A 23,546-nucleotide genomic window follows, 5' to 3' on the forward strand; every position below is an offset into this window, starting at 1 on the left:
AAAAGTAGGAAGAAACAGGTAAAATTAATTTTAACTTACTTAACTTCATATGCCCACTCATTGTCATAGCAACATGTTAACCGATATAAAAATTGTTAATGAGATATTTTCTTTTTTATACCAGTCCTTGAAATCCAGTGCATATTTTATACCCAAAGCACATCTCAGTCCTGACTGACCAGTCGTATTTCAGATTCAATGGCCACAGGCCTGGAGTGCGATGGGAAAGGAATTCTTTAGAGGAAGAAGTGGTCCACAGGTTGCTTTATAAGAAGAATACTCTTGGAATGGGGTCGACAATTGTAACTAAGCAGAGGCCGAGGTGAGAGGGAATTTTACTGCATATGCGTTTAAAAGGTTGTACCTGCGTGTGGAAAGTGGCATTCAAAGCCCCAAAGATTTATTGAAGTCACAGTCCAAGGGGTTTTAGCTTACATCCTTTTCACACTTTTGTTTCCAGGAAGGGAAGTGATCCTTTGTGCTTCAGGAAGAGAGAATTACTGAGGTATTCATTCTGTTTCCCTCACCCAGCCCACTCATTTTCATCATTTTGGTTTATTTCATTTTTGAAAGGGGCATAAATCAGGTGCAAACTGAATTAATTACTGATCCTGTAAGGACTGGTCCTTTGAAAGCATGTGCTGTTAAAGAGCTGCAAGGCATGTATTCTTGTGGGTGCTGGGAAGGCGAGAAGGGGAGAGGCATTTCGCATCTCCTTACAGACACATAGGCATCGAGTGGACGGGCCAGCACAAACCTTGTCTTTATCCTTCCCCCCATCAGGACCTAACTTGCACCGAGAAGTCTTATCATACATCTCTCAAAACATATTAATCACTGTGTGAAATCTGGAGACTCACATGGGTTAAAAACTTGGCATCCATGTTTTATTATATATGTGCTTGTGGGGCTTTTACTCAAGCTGTTGAGACTGATTTACACTCTCTATCGGAGGCCCCCAAGTCCCGCTGAATCCGAAACTCTAGGGGTGGGGCCTACCGATGTTTATGTTTAATGTCCTCCTGGGTGAAGCTTAAGCAGCGAGCTCAGACTGGTCACTGGGTCAGCCTTTGGAAATCAGTGCTGAATACCCTATAGACAGTTCAGTAAAAAGTCTTGATGTAAAGAATCTGTGTGTGTGTGTGTGTGTGTGTGTGAATATCTCATTAACCTGTGATTCTCATTGGTTTCATTAATGTAAACGACTTTGTTTGCAGTGAATGGAGGTAGAAGAGCAGAAGTTTCCTTGCAGAGTTCATTCTGTGGTTTGTGAGAGTGATATGGGAATATATTACCTACAGCCAGAAAAAACACATTTTGTCCTACTGAGTGGAGTTACAGGGGCAAAAATCAGTGCCAGAAGACTGGAGAAGAGTTAGTGTTGGTTGCTATGGAGAGAAGGCAAATGGCTCTAATGGGTAAAAATGATTTAGAGGCATAAGCCCACCACAAACTTTAATAAAAAGAGAAATCTGAGGATGGGCTATGGTGAAAGGCTGCTTTGTGGGCAGCCCAGCACAGAGCTAAGAGCCAAGGACTTGGGAACATCTACAACCTCCCTTCACGGCGGGGGGCCGGGATGGGAAGGAAGGGGGAGGGAAGGGGGAGAGCCGTGAACTTGAAAATGAACACTTAATTTAGAGGTTGAACGAGGGCGTTGAACAACCATTGGGGCCAACAGAACAGCAGGATGGAAACAAAGGAATGAAGAATGCTTTCCCCCCCAAACAACCTCTTTTTTAAAAGGGAAGGAATCTTTTGAAATGGGGAGAAAATGGCAGGAAAAAGTTAGAATGGAGTCTAGAGCAAAGGCAGTAGAGTCTATAGGATTAAAAAAAAATACTTAACGGGCCAGCTGAGAGGGTTATTTCTGTATGTTAATGATTTGTCCATGTTGTAAAACATTGAGATCATATTCAGGGTTAGACCATGGTTTCGCCTGATTTCTCACTGTGCATAGAAATTCAGGGCTAGACCACTGTCATGGCTGGTTTCCAATCATGGAAAGAATGTGTCTGAAGTAAAATAACTGAGGAGTAGAACCACATTCCTATAGACCATGTCTTCTTCGGGGCTCTGTCATGTAGCTAATTCAATCAATGGCCACATACAATGGTATGAAACAGTTACAGGATCCCCAAATACATCTGAGTGCGAGTTCAAGTTCACTTTTGAAGTTCTATGACTCTTTTAAGGTTTCTCTGGGACTTATTTCATAATTGCAAGGTCTTTTTTCAGTTCCTGAGTCAAAGCAGGGAACACTGGGAGGTGGGCACACTGCAACTCTGCGTTGATTGCGTCACTCTTTTCCATGCAGTCATCAGTAAGGATCGTATTTACGGACGTGACCCAATAAAAATGGGGCACAAAATGGATAAGAAATTTGGAAGGGATCGAGGTGACAACTACGTTCTGGTTGGCACATTGTAGGGCCGCACTGAGTATGTGTTCAGTGAATAAATGTGTGCTTTAAAATGACATTTGCTCCCACCTAAGTGCCTTATTACAAATTAAATTCATTATGGCTAATGAGTTCATGGCAAACGTTAAAAGGTCCCACATTTGTATAGTGATTTCATTCAAAAGACTAATATAACCGCAGCATGACCCTAAAACCAGAGAAAATGACCCTATTTTGTGCAGCATTCAGAAGGCTGCATGTCTGCACTCCGGGTAGGTGTCACTTTCTGGAGCAAGGCAGAGGGTTTGGGTGTAATGGCCATGACCCATGAAAAGATTTCATTAATATGTCTTCCGGGATTTGTATTTGGACAATGCTCTGCCTCTCTTTGGGATTACGAGGGTGTATCAGAACTGTGGAAAAGTCAGAAGGGCCCACACTTAAAAGTCTTGTTGCTCCCTCACATTTGGTGGTCCTTCCCACTCCACATAGGGCCAGGTTGCAATTGTTTCCTTCCTCATAGGGAGTGCTCCACACGTGTTGGCCTTTGCTGCTACTGAGCAGTTTCAATCATTTGTCTAGTGGCCCAGTAATAACGAGGAGGAGACAGACTGAAATAAGGACCTGTTGCTCTGAGGTGGTGGGGGACAATCGGTCCCAAAGATCTTAGGCAGAATAATCTTGCCACCATAGGCGAAAATTATTTTTCAGATTTATGAATAAGGAGATAATCCTTTCTTTAAAAAAATCCAGTCAGTTCCTCCCACATAGAATAACAAAGTTCTATTATGTTAATAAATCAACTGTAACTCACTTTACAACCTTGAACTATTGTTTCTAATCTTTCTCTCTTCCTTCCTTCCTTCTTTTCTTCCTTTTTTTTTTTTTTGTATGTGAAATTCTTTTAGAAATCACCCCCTAGAGGAGAATGCTGTTTTTATGACTCACATTGTGGAATCTTTGTAAAGTGTTTAATCTCTCCTTAAATTGTGTTTCTGTCTACATTTTTAAAGTAAAGATCAGTATTTGTTTAAAGTACAGTAGCTATTATTCCTTAATTAAATAAGCCGAGAAGATTCTGCCTTAGCTAATAACATACAGGGTGTTCTGTTTGGATACCTCTGTCTTGCTTCCGCTTCACGGCACGGGCAGTCCCAGCCCAAGAGCATGAGAAGGAAAAGTGCCCATGTGTTCTCTTTACTTTTTAATAGAGTTAAAATACTGCATTATCTTAACCTACGCATTCTTCATGCCTGTCAATGGCCTTCTCCAAACATCTTTTCCTTTTTTAAGCTGAGAGGTAAATAATTCTTAGATTTCTTATCCTTGTCAAGGGAAAGTAAGTTCTAAAATGCGCATCAGCATGAGGACTATCTCCTGTGCTTCCCCGGCCCCACCCCCCACCCCCAGGACCATTTAGGGTTTTTTCCCAAGTGCTTTTAAATTTTCAGCAACTAATTGAATAACAATAAAAAATTAAAATTAAAAAAAAATAAATAAATTTTCAGAAACTTCATTCATCTACTTATTTAGCCAATGCTCATCACAGGTTCCCCTACAATAAGATATTTTTGCCTTAGCCGTGGCTTAAATTCCAGTTTTGGGTTATTAGAACTTAACATGACTATAAAATATAGTAGTAAAATTAACTGATCTGGGATCATTTTGAATTAAAAACAAATGGGTTATTTTTCTCAGTGTGAAAAATAACTTCTCTCTCATAACCTATTTTAAGTACAGCTTTGGGGGGTTGATTTGGAACTAATACCTGTCTATTTTCACGGGCTATTCAAAGGCTGAGATAAACTCTAGGTCTATTACATTCAAGAGGCAAAGTGAAATTTAAAATGTTTGCTTTTTGCGGAGCTATAGTACTTATTTCATTGTAAATGGTTCCTAGTGAAGCTCTAAGCAATCTGCTACCAGGGAAAATAAAATTGTCTTATCCAGGGGCATTTGCTCCTCAGCCATGTCTATTTAAAAACAAAAACAAAAAAACAGGTGTTTGTCTCAAAAGGGCTGGAATATGCCTTAAAAAAGTCATGTGTCATGGGGAAACACTTTAGGGGACTTACTTAGCTGGACTGTTCCTGTAGCGTGAGAAAACTTGTACGTGTTGAGAAAGAAGCTGCTTGAGAAGAAAAAGCTCTGACTGTGAGCTGAACCTAGAAGCGCAGGCAGTGCCCACGGGAAAGCCGCCTCTGAGTTGAGCTAGAGTGGGGATCCAGCCTAATGAAATCTAAATTGTTGGGGCTGTAGCAAAGCTTAAACTTTGGTTATTGCAGATAGTCTACAAGATCGTTTTTCCTCTCTGTGAAGCAAAAATAAGAATCATAAATTTCTTTAGGCAAACAAATTTAAGGCTGATAATGTAATGTCATTAACTGTGAACCTTGACCAAAAATTGATAAAACTGTTTAACATTCCTGGAAAATCGATTAATTCTCAAAATATTCTTGTTGAGATGGCTAAAATAGCCTTATTGTTTTTGCTTTGCAGTCAGGGCGCAGCTGAGATTTAGTTTTGACATAATGAAGAAGTTTGCAAGATGATAAATAGAGCTGTATATTCTCTAGATGCAATTCTACATACTCTGGGCCAAGTTCCTACAGAAGAAAGTTTTCCCATTTGGGGGTTATTGAATAATATTTTCTCCAGTGAAACTTTTCTGAGTACCTAATAGGTTACATACTTTCCTTTTATAGCAAAAGCAATCCAAAATTGAACTGAATATCCTCAGTTTTGGGTAATGAAAATTTATCCAAGATATGCATTTCTCTTTTTAGTGAAAAAGCAACATATCATGGTAGATGTCTCACCATCAGATGTAATTCAGTACTGCTAAACACTCAAAGCTTTAGAATTTATCTCTGTATTTGTGTCCTTTTACATTCTTAAACATAGCAAGTACACACAAGGAAAAACTGTTGATTTTCTTTTTAGATGTTCTAAAGTGGGAGCTGGCTGGAATGCTGACCGTTTTCACTTCCACAGGACAGGTTAGCAGACACCATCCCTTTGCGCCCAGGCTTTCGGTGTCCAGGGAGAATGTGATTAACGTGCATCAGCACAGGGAGGCAGCGGGTGTTGCAGAAAGATGATGAGCGGAGACCAGAGGTCTAGTGTAACGCTGCTGGCCCCAGCTGTGTGAGTCAACAGAACTGCTTGGGGACTTGACTTCTCACCTGGAAATTAAGGGTATACCTCCACATGATCTCAGCGGCTTCTTCCAGTTTGATATTCTATGTTTCTAAAGCCATGTTTTCATTGCTTAAAAATAATGTGGTCTTCGTGCCTATCTAGCAGTGGGATTTCTCTATTCCTTGAGCATGCCAAGCTCTCCGCTGTGCGTGGTATCCCTTTTTCCTGGAACAACTGGCTCCTTCTCAGCCTTCATACCTCAGCTCAGTTGTCATCTCCCTTGAGGGGCTCCCCTGGCCGTCTCATCTAAAGTGGCCTCCTGTGTTCCTCTTTCTCTTTACCCCATTTATCTCTGCTCTAGTCTTCTGATCTTATCAAGTTGATTTGTGTGTGTGCTCACTAACTGCCCACCTCCACTTCTTTCTTTTTATGTTGTATGTATACTGTGTCTAGAAGAGTGTTGGCACATGGAGAAATTGTCGTCTGGACCTGCATTCATTGAGTCTCTCTCCATTCCGTCTATTCTCATCTGAGAAGGCTCAACCCTCTTTCTTCGGTCTAATGCATGGATGACCACCCCACCCGCTAGACTAGGAAGGGGACCACTCATTCTCTGCGTGACGTGAGGCTGGGTAGGCAAGACGGTAGGGACAGATGGGCCTCATGAGGCCATCCTGGATGCTCCTGAGGGAAGTGTTTTTAGTGCACACAATGTCTTATTTTTATCTACACAACGCATGGGCCTAGGTGTTGTGTTTTGATTTTTTTAATGAATAATGACATTTGGAGTAGGCAGAACCTATTGCATTCCTCAAGGTTGTTCTTTTTCCTGGCCTAGTAATTGGTCTAACTCATTGAATTAAAAGGTGTAGAAATATCTTTCTTTTTTTAAATCAGTAATCGTTAGGTATCTTAAACTTTTTCTCTTTCAGAGACAACTAGAATTTGTAGTGTCATGCAGGGCTCCAGCTTTATTTAAAAAAAAATGCATGACTTCCAAAAGTAATATTTTCTAGACTCTTCCCCTAGAACCTGAGGGGGGGGGGGTGGCGAGAGCAGGAGAGATGTATTAAGAAAATGTTAACCGTCGCTTCTGAAGCAACAATCTTGGAATAATTTTTGTTTTATGCTGATGTTTGGTCCTAAAGAATTCCAAATTAGCATCTCTGTTTCCTTATTACATCCTGAAAACTTAAGTAAATTGGTTTTTTGATTCTTTTATTACTAAAATGGGGAAAGTGTTGGGCTTAAAAAGAAAAAAGAAATGACCCTAAAGTTTATCTTCCGGTTGAAGAATTGGAAAAGAACTATGGTTTTACATTTTGATTTCCCAGAGTGTGAGAATAGTGTCCCTGCCCAGATGCTTGCCCAGGTCTGAGAGAGCATTTCAGAGTGTTTTGGGGGTAGCACGGGGAGGGTCTGGCATAGTCAGGGTCTTGTACGCGGGTGTTCCCAGTTTCCAACTGTAACGACGGGATGGGAGAAAAGAGAGAAGCATTCCCAAATCCAACATAACTCTCAGGAAATGAGCCAGAACACCTGTGAGAGGTCAGGGGTCAGAAAATACAAACTCAGGGTTCAATATTTTGATCACATTACACAAAAGAACATGGTCATAGACGGTATGGAGAGGTTGGGAACTAAGAATTCTGTCATTCTAAAATATTTTTCTCCCATGACTCTATGATGTTTCAGAAAACATTTCCAGAATTGACGCTGAAACTTTCTGGTGGCCTCTTGTTGCTTAAACATCAGGTTGAGAAGTTATTTATCTCTTTCTCTTAACTCCCAGAGGTTCACTTCTGGGAACCGTCTGAACCGATTCTTTGGCCAGTGCTTGCGAGCCTCTGGGAGGGGTGGGAGGAGGCCCGGCAGTCAGAGATGGAGACACATCAGAGCCCTGAATCACAGGCAGTTGACTTCTATGGAGAGAGAAGTGGTTTGCAAACATTACTTCATGGGACCTCCTAGTGAAAAAGAGGGTGTTTTTTCCATCTCATTTCCCAACTCTCAATTCTCTGAAATCTGCCTGATTTTTGCCAGGTGTCAAATTATAACCTTCCTTGTCAACCACGAATGACTAATGATTAATCTAATGACTATGCAAAGTTTGAAATTCACATTTTAATGTACTGGCTACGTGGTGTTTTCATAAACTGTGAAAAAAAAATGTTTCCCTGAAAAAGACAATAAAAACAAAGTTTTAGTCTTGATTGCAACGTTCACTTGCAGTCGTTGACCTGTAGGTGCCGGAGGAGAAACAAAATGGCAGCTGCAGCCGGCCCATCGCGAGGCCTGTGGCCGCTGCCCAGGGAGTGACGCCAGTGCCCCTCTCCTGGGGGGAGTTAAGTGATGTCAGCACCGCTGGGCAGAGCAATATTTGACCCTTAAACTGCTTCATGTACAAGCAGCTGTTTTCCTCTTCTTGCCATTCCCTGAAGGAAGCAGGAGGGCTGAAATATCCGACTCTCTTTTCGAGTCCCCCTAGATAATTGAAAACTTTAAATGAATGAAGACCACTTTGGTCGCTGGCCATTTACTGATAGGTAGTCATTCTCAAAACGCCTCAGCAAGATTTTCTCTTCTTTCTACTATGTGCAAAAGGAGCAAGGTCTCCGCATGTTTTCTCTGTATTCACGCCTGGCCCCAGTGCGTGCCTTGAGAGCTCGTAAAAACAAATCTGCCCCTAGCTGGGCAGTCAGTAATGGGATCTGGAGCCTCTTTCCGCAAGGTCACCTGTTTAAATAGAGACTCCCGCGGAGCTGCCTGAAAGGTGTTTCCACTGGAGGGCCTCTCACTCGCTTGCTCTCTCTGTCTGTTAGGAAGCGAGCTTCCCGCGCTGGCCCTGTCCTCCGAGCCCCCTTCGATTGCCCACCTCCCTGGCGGTCGATGATGAGAAATCTGGAATCCAGGTCCCAAGGCAGAAGATAAAGCACACTTTAGACTTTAAATACAAAGAATTTCCTTTAAAACTAAAATAGAACCGTATTTCATTTGGCTACTGGAGTGTATTATAGAGTCATCAAACAGTGGTAAATGTGAGGCCTGTAAAAATCATTGTGAAAAGGAAAAAAAAAAAATCACGCTAAAAGTTGTTCCCAGGAACGAAATGGCTTTTGCACCAGCAGCGAGCTTCCTTGGATGGCACAGCAGACAAGCCTCTCCCAAATTACATAAAAAGAACACAAGCCAAATAGTTGTGCCTCTCACTTGTTCTTTACATCTGATTCCACATTCTCTGTGTGGGACATGTTTCCAGCGCCCAGCTTCCAGTCTCCGTAAATCTGCCTCCTTCTTGTCCCTACAACTGAGTGCAGTTCCTGCCTCATTCAGATTCTAGCTGAATTCACTCAGTACATGCCCTGTTGCCCGCCGCTGCCATACCAGCGACATGCCAGGGTGTGGGTATCTCAGGGTTTCCACATACTGGTTACTCCCCACCTCGTGTCTGGCACAGCCCTAATTAGCTGCAGACCTCTGCAAACCGGTGCCAGTGACGCCCTTTCCACTGGCTTCTCCCAAATGAAGGAGGGAGGGTATCTTGGCTTCAGCATCTCAGTGAGGTTGCACCCACCCACCCCAGTGCCCACCACTAGAACGAGTAGGCTCCAAAATCCCCCACTTCTTACAAGCCATGTCTGAGCAGCCAGGACTGAAGACTTAGCTGAGATCAGATCATGACCAGCCTGACTGCTTTGGAATCAAAGAATGAAGTCAGGGTAGAAACAATATACAGAAGGACAAGCTCAAGGGAAGGAGAGCAAACAAAGCCAGCAGTTCCCGGTTAGGGTCATAAAGCTCCTACTTCCTTTACGGACCAACAATAAACAGTCAGTCAAATCAGTAAACGTTCCTCCCCACACAAGTGCAGATTTGTGTTTAAAGACATCAGATTGGATGTCGCCTTCCCCACCTTGCTTTTTCCTTCCCCCAACATTAAGTTTAATAGGGATCCTAAGGAAACCTCTTTCTTTGTCAGGTTAACCATGGTTTCTCAGCCTCGGCTCTGTTGACACTTCGGGCTGGTTAATTCTTTGTCGTGGTCTTTCCTGGGCTTTGTAAAATGTCTGAGCAGCACCCATGGCCTCTACTCACTAGATGCCGGTAGTACCTTCCTCCCAGTGGGACAACCAATTATCTCCAGACATTCCCAAATACCCCCTGGGGGACAAAGTCACCCTCACATACACACCCCCATTAAGAACCACTGGGTTAAACAAAGAACTGACAGTGACCAGAGAGGAGGGAGGAGAGGGATAACAGGGGAAGAAGGGGAAGGGGCTAGCCAAGGAACGTGTATAGAGGATCCATGGAAATGGACAGGAGGGTGGGGACTGACTGAGGGAGGCGGGGGACGCATGTGCGGGGCAGGGGAGAGCAACAGGGGAAAAACTGGGACAACTGTAATTGAGCAACAATATAATAGGCTTAAATACTGATATGTGACTGTCACAAATACCAGTTAGGCATGAGAATATGATATTATGACCTGGGAGACATGGAACCGTACTCAGGGAGTTGCTCTGCAGATGGGGAGGGCTGTGATTCTCAGACTTCAGCGTGTGCCCCAGTCCCCTGGAGGGCTGGTTAAAACAGGTGGTCAGGCCTCACCCCAGGGTTACTGATTCAGCCATTCTGGGTGGGGGCCGATGATTTGCATTTCTGACAAGGTGATGTTGATGCTGGTGTTCCAGAATGGACTGGGCTGGCCCTTCCTGGATTGACCAGTGGTGAGGAGGAAGCTCCATTATTTGAAGCCTTCCATGTGTCTGTATCTTCCTCTTCACTGCCCACCATCCAGTGTCATTTAGCCTCTTTTTCCCAAGATTCCCTTGATGGTGTCTCCGCCTTTGACCTGCCCCTAACTTTCTAATCTACCAATGTTGAGGTAGGTACAGATGAGGCAGCCATATTGTTTTAAGCCTTCTTCCCTCCATCTTTAATTTTCTTTCTTTCTTTTCTTTTTTTTTTTTTTTTTTGCAAAAAAGGTCTTTATTGCCTTTGGTCCACAGTTAGTATTTCACATATCTCTTGTCCCCAGGGCTCCTGGCTAAGGTTGGTCCTAGAGAGGGCCTCCTGGTGGCAGTCTCTATGCAGTACTTCGTGGGGAAGAAGGACTAGTATGGAAACGGGGGGGGGTGTGGTTAGCTTTGCCTCAACCACTTACAACTCTGCTGTTCTGTCTGTGCCTCAGTTTCCTCACTGGGCCCCTGAGAGGGTCCTGGGGAAATCCAGTTCCTCATGGTGCCTAAAATATCTGGGGACTGTGGCCAGGCTCTCTCCCAGGGGACTTCCTTCTCAGCACTCCCACCTCCACCATCCCCACCCCATCCCCCCCGCCTCAAAATTACTTTTGTTTTGTTAAAAGCGCCTGAAACTTTTGTGGCCACAGAAACCACAAACTGATCAGCAGAGAAAAGGGAAGAGGGGCAGAAGCAACCAGAAGCCATTAGGGCCAGTTTCCCTCCCTGTACAGGTTTCTTCTTCCACCCACAGCTTGGCCCAAAGCCTGCTGGGAAATTTGCTACCTGGATGTGCCCTGGCAGGGAACCACCCACCCCACAAGCATCTGGGTCTGGCCTTCATAGACCCTCAGCTGGAAGCACTTGAACACATAGAAAAACAAGGTGAAGACACAGAAAAACCTGAAATCCCAGATGGGGTAATGATATAGGGAGATATCTCACAAAGGGGGCCTCAGTAGCCTGTCTCCTCTTGGTAGTGAGGGGGACACACTCCAGGGATTTCCCTGGGCTTGGGTAGTCACCTGCTGACTCTGGAGTCCCCTCGGCCACTGGACTTTGTGGGCAGTACTTGGGGTCATATATCTGCTGGTTCAAGCCGAAGACCTGGCCACTCTGGTTGGTGCCCTGCGTGTAGCCCATCTGCAGAGACATGGAAGAGTCGGTCCCCAACTTGGTGTCATAGATGTGCTGCTAGGTCCTGGGAGCTGTGATGCCCACCTGGCTGGCAAACTTGTTGGTGCCCATTTGGAGGCTGATGGTTGAGTGGTCCGTGGGTGGCAGGATGTGGTTCTTGGGGTGGTACAGATGTCTTCTCATGCCATATGCTGTCATGCCTGCTTGGCTGGCTCACTTGTTGGTGCAGGTCTGGAGCCCAATGATGCACTGGCCCGCCTTCATGGTAGCATCATCAAAGTTCTGCTCCCGCTTTTCCGAGTGCCTGGTGCCGATGTCCACACCACTCTGCAGCCCCTTTGTCTCGGCCCTTCCTGCCAGAGCCAGAAGAAACACCTGTACCTGTGTCACGTTTCCACTGTCAAACAGGTCACTGGCCTCAAACAGGTCTGTGGAGTTCATGCTGTAGCTGCACGTGGCCTTGATGAAGTTGGAAAGGTTTTCTAGCTGGTGCTAGTTTTGCATGGAGCAGTTCATCTTAGGGACCCTGCTGCACTGCAGCTTATTCATGAGTGTGCACGGGATAATCCCGTCCTTCAGACCTTTCTGGAAGTCAGAACCCATAGGCCCATGAGTCCCTCAATCCAGCTGCGGAGTTCCACCTCCTTCTGAGGGTCATGTTTGGATAGGAGCCAGTTCTTGACCTCGGCTGAAAGCCCATACCAGGGCCCCTTGTTGAACTGCGTGGAGCTCATTTTGGTGGTGGAGACAGCGGGCCCATCTTTAATTTTCTGTGTGAAACATTATATATACTATTTGATTTGCAATGATTACTGTCATGCAGCTTCTCCTGGGGGAAATTCTATCATTGGCCAAGACACAGCTCAAATATGACTACTTCTGTGAATCCTCTTCTACATCTCCAGGTTGAATTAACTGTTCTTTCCTCTGACACTGGATAAACTGTGTGTGTGTGTGTGTCTGTAATGTATATAATATGTATGTTTCACACCATAATGTTGTTCGGTTTTTGTAGTCCCCTCTGTGAAAATATGAGATCACATCACATTTATATATGTTCCTAGCATCTAGCCCTGTGTCTGGTACCAAATGGATATTATGTAAGTGCTAACCAAAGGAATGGATAAATTAAAGGAATGATCACCTTAACTTTAAATATTGCCTTCAATGAACAAAAGTCACATCAATCTACCAGTTGTCAAACCTGAGTTGAAATGAACACTTACACTTCTGGTTTCTAGAATTTAAAAGATTTTTCACTCTACCTGCTATAGTGCAAAAGTGGGGAAAATAGACAATATATGGACTGTGTTCTCTAATCCAAGTGGAACAAAAGCACGAGATGCATAATGCAGCACTGTTTGTTGGAGGGTCTCAGAGGACACCTAAGACCTCTGAAAAATAGGGTGTTGGCTGATAAAAGTCCCAGGGATCAGACCATTAAAAAGCTGTGGCATTTGTCACTGGTCCAGCAGAACCAGGAGTAGCTAAGCTGAAACTGCAGCCGTCAAAACACGTTTCCCTGTACGACCAATTATTTAGTCGAGTAAGCATGCGTTTGCGTGTCCAAGTGGGCGGAGCAGGGGCTTCTCAGGAGTGAGACAGCAGCCAGGCCCCGCACAGGAACTGCGGGTGATGACCTGGGCTGGGGGCAGGGGTCGGGGAGTTATGGGAGTCAGGCTGGTCCTGGTGCTGCTTAGCAAGTTAGGAAATGATTTCTAGAAGTTAGAAATGAATGCTCATATATAAAAAAACAAGCAGTGTGTTACAGCCACACTGTACTTCAGAGAGGGTTAAGTGGTGGTGTACAAGAGGCCGGACAATTGAAATGGAGTAGTGTTCTGTTGAGAAGTGCTCGGCCTGTTGTGAAATGCTGTACTTGAGTACAACATTCACTAGACAGCTTCTCAGGTTTTGCAATTTTAGGATTGTCCTTGGGAGATTTTAATGGAAACAGAGTGTTGACAAAACATTTATCTGGAACACGCGATTCATATCTTAGCGTTACCGTTTTTAAATGAGTGGTTTAATCATACTATTTCCTCTTGAACAATTATTTCAGTTTTAGGGCCAAATTTCTTTGTAATATTCTGTTCTATTTTGGCTACTGAGACAACCTTCTGGTATAAGTGCTTTGCAGCACTCCTGATTTTCACAATGAGAATGTCACACTTTATTAGCAGGGATATATGTTGTAACAGATTTACAGTTTTCCTTTTTCAGTGCATGGAAGCAATTTGATCCCGTTTCATGTTTATGATATTCATTATATTTAAATTCAGTATATTTGGTTTCCATGTAAAATTTTAGGAGAGTTTCCTGTATGGTTTTTAAATATATATATTTAATACTGAATATGGTTAGCTGTGTGTTTGTCTTGGAAATATCGGACTGGCAATTTTCTCTATCCAAAGTTTTATGCATTATGCCTCACTCACGATGGTAGACTCCCAAAGAATATTACAACTCTGTTTTTAATGCACAAATGAAAGAGCCAATAGGAATTTAGAAGTTTATGGGAAAGTACACTTCCATCTTTCTGGCTTTATATCTTGTGAAAGTTACATGTTTCATGTAATATATGATTTTGGGGCACTCTGAATGAGCCAAACTCAGTTATATAATGCTAGGAACTCTAATTGTACTTTTCAGTTGTTATAGCTGCATAATGCCCAGGAATTGCATTGACGTTTTAATATGCTGTCACTTTAAGATACACCATGAAGTGTGAACAGAGCACAGGGCACTTTAAGCAGGTGTGTCTAATTGTTAGTTTTGTTCCCCCCACCCCTAAATAGCAATGGTATAGTTAAGAAAAGATGTAGAATCCAGGAAGAGTGTTTCCATGCTACAGCAAACTAACCACGTTCACTTCAGCTGGCTGGTGGAAACAGATTCGACCTTATCTTCATTTTTGTTGTTTTTCTGTGTGTAGGTGGTTTTGCTTGGTAGGTCTTTCCTGCTCCGTGCAATAGAGGAACAGCTACATAGCATGCTCCCGTGGATAGCAGTGAGTGCATTTCCAGTTCTTTTTGGCTTTGAGTTAAAGTCTGCAACTGCAAAAATAATCCTAAATTTGGGGGGAGGTAAATCTATTTTATCACCAAAAAAATATGTAACAGTGTTTTCACTAACTCTTCCAAATGTTTAATATGTTTGGTATCCTTCCAGAGTACCATGTTCATTATTTAGGAATTAGGGAAACCTCCTTAAAGTAGCTGGTTTGTCCCAGGAAAAGACTTTGTTTTTTGGATTTGGTCGTGATGTTGGCAAGCAAGCAAGCAAGCAAGCAAACGTCAGTGTATATAAAGCAACCCTTCATAAGGTTCTGGGGATTAGCAACTCAGACAAGACTCTGAGCTGCTCATTTGGAGGACACACATTAAAATGTAAGTCCCTATTGTTTTCAATAGGGGACACAATGTTTGAAATACCCAAATATTATGCCATTAAGAGTAATAATTTTCATAACATTTCTAGTCCCCATTTCTTGTCTAGTTTATCAGTTTATTTTTATAATCAGCTACAGTCAACTGATTAATTCTCCTGACACTGGATTTTGTTACCAAGCAAATCATATTATTCATTTAAAAAAATGGTCGGCCTTAGCCCAAACTAACAGGTGTCCCTGTTTCTTAATGTGACATGGTTTACAGCTATGGAATAGTCCAAGGCAACTTGCCTTTCTGGGTTCTTAAATTCGTGCTGCTGATTAGAGAAACTCATGGGTACCAACTTGTTAGCTGGGCTCTACTTAGGTAAAGGAATTCTGATCAATTTGCCCAGAATTGTCTCCAGCTGTGCAGGTTTCCGTCCTCGGTTGCACAGAAGCTGACCAAACTCTGCCTTAATTGCTTGCCTCTCTTTCTTCAGCCACTGAAATTAGGTGTGATTGGGCCCTAACACACCATGTGATACATATGGCTCCCAGCTTATCTCACATGCTTTATTTTGTGCATAATAAAGAGCCAATTTAATAAACAGTTAATGACTCCGGCATCTGTTAGCTTGTTCATAAGTAGAATATCTTCCTTTAAATAAAAAGATACCAAGCAATTTTCAACACGGCACTCTAAAATCTTAAAGTATATCTCTTATTTAAAGAGGATGGTAGAATGTCACAGTCTTCACCCTTTCCACTGGGAAAGAATCAGCGGAGAAAACAGGATTCTCTGTCGCCTGCCTCAGTCGCACCGTGGAACCCCTGTGTTATGCATTAAGTCTGAATTTCTAGTAGTGAATGCAAAAGTCCCGTGGAGCATAATAAAGACCAAAATATTGCTTCCTAAATAGATGCCGAACCCCTGCTCTCCTTTTTGGAGGAATGGTGCTGACATCTGTTCAGAGATTTTAGGAGGCTTTTGTGCCCTGGGCTGTGACTCTGTTAGATGCCCGGGGAGTACAGGTAATGTGGAGATAGTCCTATGTTATAACAAAGCAGTAAGCTGTCATTTAGTTTTCCAGTGTGGTTACTGGTGTCCTGGTGAGCATTATTTTTTGAGAGATTGAAAGAAAATTTAGACAAATCTGAGTTCTGCTTAAGTAGCTTTCTGTGATCACACCTTAAGAGAGACTGTCAGTGAAAACTTTCTTTCATCTTCTTCTACTGCTTTGTGTAGCTGGGAAGCTAAGCTATGGAAGGAATTTTAGCTTTAGAGGCAGACAGGCCTGGGTTTGAGTCCCAGCTCTATGATTTACAGACAGCGTGAATTAACCGATTACTCAACTGATGCCAGATTTTCTACTTTGTACAATAGAGGTCCTGATACCCACCTGATGCAGTAGTTGTAGCAGATGCTATGATGTATGTAAAATTCCATGCAATTTCTGGCAATGACTGGCAAAGAGTCAGTCATGGGTAGCAATCATTCCTTCTCTGAAAATATGGGTTGGTGTGATAGGGAGCACACACGAATATCTTGTCTGCTCTCTGAGCCAGGGAGTCAGGATACCCTCTGTTTAGGTGAAGTATACAGGCTCCTCTCTCCTCTTGGGGACTCGGATCCCCTTTCCCCTCAGGACAAAGTCCACGCTCCTCAGCCCTGCTTACAGGGCTGTCACAGCTGGCCTTCGCATGCTCTTTCCTCCACCTCTCCTGCCATTTCCCCTTCCTGCGCTCTGGGCCCCAAGCACTGCTCTCTTGTTTTGCTCTGCTTTCCTTTGCTCACACTGTGTGGAACAGTATTCTCCCTCCACCTCATTCCTTCCCCCGTTTCCCTGGCTCATTCCTCGTCCTTTAGATATTTGCTTATATGTCACTTCTCTGGAAAGCCGTCTTCCTCTCATATGTTAGGGTCACGTCTCCACCTGCTACTGTGCGCCCCCTCACTTTCCCTTATCACAGCACTTCATGTACGTGTTCATTTACCTATATCCACCTGAGATGAAATGTCCTGTGGCTCCAGGACACATATGCCACTTGATCCAGAGACCGGCCCATAGCTGGAGAACAATAAAGATGTCAACTAATGGACAAATTAACTAATTAATTAAGCAGTGCATTAACAAGTAATTGAAAGTAAGTGAAATTAAGTGTAACTTTTTATAAGCCCTTGATTCTGGGAAGTTCACTCAGCAAGATAACAGATCCTAATGAGTCCATTGTGGCTCTGCCATAAGTTTTAACAGGAAATAAGTTCTGGGTAACCGATTTCCAAGACTCACCAGAGATGCCGAGAGACTGTCCCCAGTATTAGTGTAACCCAAAGCTTTGGAGATGTTATCTCTTTTGTATTTAGTCTGTATCTCTTAGAGTTGTTAGCTGAGTGCTTTGCATGTAATAGGCAATCCAGAAACTTTCATTTTATTAAACTGATGTAAAACAATCAAGTTCTTACTTCTCCCTTTAGAATGGCATCAGTAAAATAATTTACTTCAACTGGAATTACATTGTCTTATTCTCAGACTAGCAGTGGTATAAGCACCTTTCATCACTGTTATTTCCTTAACATCAGATTTGTCATTTCAAAAATGTGTAATTCATCCCCCTGCTGTCCAAGAGAGCCGTGCTTTAAAAGTAAAAGTACTCAATACGGCAATGTCTCATAAAGTTATTCGTTAAAGTCCTCTCCTTATCAAGTCAAAGGGGCTCAAATGCAGAAGGGCAAATGGGGACAGGGACGAGTAAGAGAACTACCTAGGGATGTACCTGAGTAGTCCACACAAACTCAAATTCCCATATTTTATCTTTAAGATTTATTTTAATGTTACATTATACTTCATAATATATCAACTTTTGTATTTATCCCAAATATTACAATATATTAGGAGCTCTAAGAATATTCACAATATCAATTTTATGACTTTGCAAATCCCCTGCTTTTCTTAGTTGGAAAAGCATAGAATCAAGAGAATATTTCAGGGTATTTAGTGTGATTAGATGAGCCTCAACGAACAGGAGGAAAATGAAAAGTTAAAATTTGCCCTGGCTGGTGTGGCTCAGTGGATTGAGTGCCAGCCTGAGAACCAAATGGTCGCTGGTTCAATTCCCAGTCAGAGCACATGCCTGGTTGCCAGCCAGGTCCCCATTAGGGGGTGTGAGAGAGGCAACCACACACTGATATTTCTCTCCCTCTCTTTCTCCCTCCCTTCCCCTCTGCCTAAAAATAAATAAAATCTTTAAAAAAAAAAGAAAGAAATAGAATTTCATCAGGTTACCAAAAATGGCCCTTCAAAATTCCAAACTTCAACAAAAACAAAACACACACACACACACGAGTGGTGTGGATTTGAGCACATGGGGTTCCAAACATCCTGATTGAATTCGACTTCACAATTATTTAGTGATCTCTTAATATGTGAAAAAGAAGTGAGGTTCCACTTAACCCCACCATGCCCCGATCAACGATTAAGGAAGCCATTACCAAAATAAGAAATGTAATTTGAAATAAATATATAACTGATTTTCTTAGGCCAAGGACTGGTATTGATTCCATTCACAGGGCTCTTTTGTAAGCAAGAGAAATCTGTTGACCATTTGAGGATAAGAATGGCTTTACTGCATTTCTACCAAGAGTAGATGAGACCCTACTCTGGGCCAAGTTCGGTTGTGGGGAATTGCATTCCACAGACCTAAGTGCTGCAAGGGGCTCCATGGAGACTCTGCATCCTCCCTCTCACTCTGTCCCTGTGGCAGAATGCTGCTGACAGCTGTTGGACAGCTGAGGCAGTTCACCTCCAGAGTTGCATAATTTGGAAAGTGCTTTGGGATCCTTTCGGCTGAAAGGTTGTTAATTATGATGATTTATTGACACTGGAAACCAAGCTGGGCCTTGACAGTATGGAGAATATACTCAGTGTCTGATTCTTTTGCTTGTCCCACTGGAAAGTCCCGAAGTACAAGAAAAAAATTTCTAATCTTTTTGTGCCTCATGAATAGGTCCACAGTTGTGTAAAAAACAGTATATTATTGACCTTTCGAGGTGGGGGATAACTTAAAAAGGAGAACATCCGGGGGCTGATAAATCATACTTAGCAATACCTTAAAATGATCTCAGTTTATAGTGTTTTTTTCTAGCTGGTTTTCTCCATCTAGTCTTCCAACTTAGACACCTTATGCTTCCCTCCCCTCATTGCGCACACCCATTGGGAATGTCTCCCAAGTCCGCCCTCCTGCTCACGCTGCCTTTCCCCAACTTGCCTTTATCACCTCTTCCCTGAGGCCTGCCTTCCACTCTTGGTCCCTATTCAAACATAACTTTATACCGCTTCCAGACTTATCTTCCTAAAACAAAAAAATAAAGCAAAAAAGCTGAGTATTTCACTCACTCCCATGCCTGAAAACATCCTATAAATACATCAAAGCCGCAGAAAGAGCTTCTCACGGCTGTCTTTTCCACCTCTTAGCTGTCTAACCCCGTGCACACTCTGCTACCGTCACAGCGACCTTCTCGCCTTTCCCTCAAGCATGCCATGCCCTTCACACATTCCGTGAGCCTTTACACATAAAAACCCACCTCCTGGAGGGTCCTCCCTTACCTTCTCCGTCTGGAAAACACCTACTCACCTTTCAACACTTCTCAAATGTAACCTCCCTGTCCACTTCTCCCAAGCAGAATAGGGTAATTGTGGCATTTATCACATCTGTGTGACATTCTTCTGTTTCCATATCTATTTCCCATACTATATTGTATGTTTACAAAGACGGAGACTATGCTGTACTCCTGTTAGTCTCCTCAGTAGACAAAGTAAGTGCTAATTAATGAACTAATGAATGTTAGGGTCAGTTACTACTGAATAACCTAGCATTAGATTCTAGATGTTACAAAATGTATAAATCTACTGATGACTGCGTATTTTAATGAAATTATCAGGTTTACCTGAAAACGTATTCTAAACATCTGTTTATTCATTCATTCACCCATGTGTCTATTCATTCACTTCCAGATGTTATAGTACACAGATTTAAATTCCTTAACCAACCCTGGCTGCTGTGGCTCAGTGGATTGAGCACCAGCCTGTGAACCAAAGGGTCACCGGTTCGATTCCCAGTCAGGGAACATGCCTGGGTTGCCCTCCAGGCCCCCAGTAGGGGGCGTGTGAGAGGCAACCACACATAGATGTTTCTCTCCCTCTATTTCTCCCTCCCTCCCCCTCTGTCTAAAAATAAATAAATAAAATCTTTAAAAATAAAAATAAAAAAGAAATTCCTTAACCAAAACTCATGCACACTGTTGGTGGGAATGTAAAATAGTGCAGCTGCTATGGAAAACAGTATGGAAGCCACTCAAACATTTAAAAATAGAACTACCATGTGACCCAGCAACCCCATTTCCGGTTATACACCCAAAAGACATGAAGTCAGGATCTCTAAAAGATATCAGCACTCTCATTTTCATTGTATATTTTTATTTTCATTGTATATCATTATTCACAAAAGCCAAGATATGGGAACAACTGAGGTGTCTGCCAACAGATAAACAGATACAGACAATGAGGTGTACACTGGAGTCTCATTCAGCATTATAAAAGAAGGGAATCCTGCCTTTTGCAACCACATAGATGAAGCTTAAGGATACCATGCTACATGAAATAAGCCAGTCACAGAAGGACAAATACCGTATGATTCCCCATATGTGAGATATCTAAAACAGTCAAACTCAGAAGCAGAGAGTGGGCTGGCAGTTGCCAGGGGCAGGGAACGGGGAAACCAGAGGTTGCTGTTTAATGGGTTTGAGATTATGGTGCTGTGTGAATAAGACCTGGAGACCTGCTATACAACATGAAGCTTATACTTAACAATACAGTGCTGTGCATTTCAGAATTTGTCAAGGGGGCAGATCGCATGTTAAGTTTTCTTACCACAAAAAGTAAAAACAAAGGTACACACAGAAACTCTCGGAAGTATTGGAGTTGGATATGTCTATTAACTTGATTGTACTGATAGCGTCATGGGTGTTTATGTCCAAACTCATCAAACTGTATACATTAAATATGTACAGTTGTTTGTGTATCAACTATACCTCAGTGAAACTGTTTTTTGAAAGCTCTTGGGGACAGATAATGTTTCAGAACTCAGAAATTTTCTGTTTTATAAAAGTAACATAGTGTACTTACTTCCCATGTACATTGCAAACACAAGTAGGGTCTGGGACACCACTCCATAATCCAACAAGTAATTCTGACCGTAAACGTACACACATTCACACTGAGTGTAATGCAAAATACAGAGAGCCACACTTCCTTTTCAATTTTGTCACCAAATGAGTTGGCCACAAACTTAGGGGGAAATCACATTTTGGGGATGTTCTGAGAGTTTGGATTGGGAACCGTGGAAAAGGATTAGGACCCACACATCTTTGCCTGTTACCGTTTGTGTCCCTCCTTAAGGTGTAAACTCGTTGGGACCACAGACCTTGTTTTGTTCGCTCCTGCGTCACTAGTACTGGAACTGTGACATGTAGTATGTGCTCAGTAAAATTCTGTTGAATATGTGGATGAGAGACCGATACATGAATTAAACAAAAGTCTGGCTTAATGAAGAGATAATCCAAATAATGGAGACCACCAGACTACTATGTGTTTCTAAGCATTATTTTTTTTCCTGGACTATAAGTTCTTATGGGTCTGGGGTACTTTGTTTTGATCACATCTTCCTCTCTTTTTATGCGTTGTGTGGTTTAGTAAGTGTTATCTTCATATAAAGAATTACAAATTCCTTTTACAACTAGAAAATAGTAGTTGAGATTTTTTGAGAAAATTGAAATTCTTTCTAGAAAGTTCACTAAGTTGCAAAGCAGAGTAATGTGGTTTGAGGTTTAAAAGTAAACACTATCAGTCACTCTTCACTGGAGCTCTGGGTATAAAGGAGCAAATAAATATCCTAATCACCATGTTTTAGAAATATATTGCCTTACACTCCAGTTTACTATCCATGTCCAGTGCTGAACTATAAACTTTTATTTCCCTCAAACAAACCCCCAAACATTTATCACATTAAAAATGAATCATCTGTTATGCCCCAACCATAAACTGAATAATAAACAGAGGCAGGAATTATGATCTCTGGAAAACTGGAGAAGCGCCGGTGTGCGATCACAATATTTCACCCCATAAATCTTCAAATCCACGTTTACATTGAATTCCCAGACTTGCCTGTCAAGAGAATGTCTAAAGTCCTAGCTAATTGTTTTACAAGAGTAAGTGGAAGCCAATAGCAAGTCCTATTTGTTGAATGAGGATTTTGAGGCAAATCTGACCATTTGGCCATCAATTGGATCCCATTCTTCTATAGAAGTTTTGTTTGAAATAGTTCAACTTGAGGCGCTTTTAAATGTGGAAAAGTTCTCTGCATTCCTGAAAATCCCAGGGCCTCAACATGGCTTGGCACATTTTAGATTTCTCCTGTGTGTAAGGGAGAACATTTTTAGAATATGATTTGACTGATGGCATGTCTAAGTTTATGTTCTAGTTAACCGGAGTATAATTTCTACTACGTTTTAAAATGAATCTCAAGGATGTAAGGTTTGCACCCACCCATGTGAAAGTTGTATTTGATCTTCATATTTTTCTGTATGATTTTTTCATGTACTCTGAAAATGATGTCTACTTTTTTCAGAAATCTATCTAGCAACATTTCTGTGTTGCTATTCTAGGCCACTAGGACAGTCAGATTTTAAAATTCATATAAAACAAATCCATGCTTGACTGTCTGGGAGAAGTGACTTTTTCCAGGGTCAGTTTTAATTAAATTGGTAGCTTGCCTTATATGCACGTGCTCCCGGAGAGATGGAGAATCTACTCTGCAGCCTGGCTTTGTACGGTGTTTACATGATTACAATAGGTCAAATCTGACATGGTGTTGAAAGAAGGTTCCTTTTGCAGCTAATTAATGAAATGCCGCACAAAGCATGCCACCACCTAATAAAAACATCAGCTTGTGAGAAATGTTTACTGCCCTTTTCAAGAACTTCCCCTTGGATTTGGGCATATGGAATATTACATTTCATGTACGACTCTGGCTTCCCCTGCAGCTTTCAAATACTTGCTGTGTCCCCGCCAGAGGAGAGGTTCTGTAAGGAAACTATTAGCCCTTGGCTAGGCTCTCAGCCCCGTGATTCAAAATGACCAGCATTCATTAAACTTTATTACTGAGCTGCATGAAGTTTCTCTGGATTAGGAGACGGCATGACCCTCTGTCCAGATTTTTGAATGGTGCTGAAGCTTTTCATTAACCTGGAAGCCTTCTATTTACATGGTTCACAGCCTGGTCTCAGCTCACTTGGAGGTAACAAAGGGTGTCGGGACAGGAGGGCAGTGGGGGTCTCGCTTCTCTCAGGCTTCCATCTGACTCTGATCAGGTCAGCATTCTAACTCCTGCCTCATTAGGTAAAATGAAATGGAAATGATTGAGTCCTCAGGGGTCATATTTCAGATTTGGCTTCATCTCTTCCTGCCTCCTTCTCTGGGTAGCACAGTGCTATGTGATCTGGTGTGCTGGGTTCTCCCCATGCACGCGGCTGGCAGTGCTGGTGCCACCTGCACCCAGGTTCTAGCCCAGGCGCCGGGAGGAAGCTGTGAATGATGCTGGGCCCACATGTTATCTGGAGCAGGAGCAATTCTCCATCACATAAAACTTGTTATAAATAAGAAAACACTATTTCTGTAACTGAAGGGGAGTTGTAAAT

The 23,546-nt window shown here is 42.5% G+C and overlaps 1 protein-coding gene and 1 pseudogene across 4 annotated transcripts in view; one reads left to right on the forward strand and one right to left on the reverse strand.

Moving 5' to 3' along the window:
- The window catches only part of SLC25A21 (solute carrier family 25 member 21), a 460,856-nt gene that overhangs the window by 282,677 nt on the left and 154,633 nt on the right, over positions 1–23,546 (forward strand). The gene's annotated exons all lie outside the window — the stretch shown is intronic.
- LOC112296513 (calponin-2 pseudogene) lies at positions 11,240–12,155 on the reverse strand (annotated as a pseudogene).

The sequence above is a fragment of the Desmodus rotundus genome, chromosome 7 (assembly GCF_022682495.2).
Source record: "Desmodus rotundus isolate HL8 chromosome 7, HLdesRot8A.1, whole genome shotgun sequence".
In the NCBI taxonomy this organism is placed as follows: domain Eukaryota; kingdom Metazoa; phylum Chordata; class Mammalia; order Chiroptera; family Phyllostomidae; genus Desmodus; species Desmodus rotundus.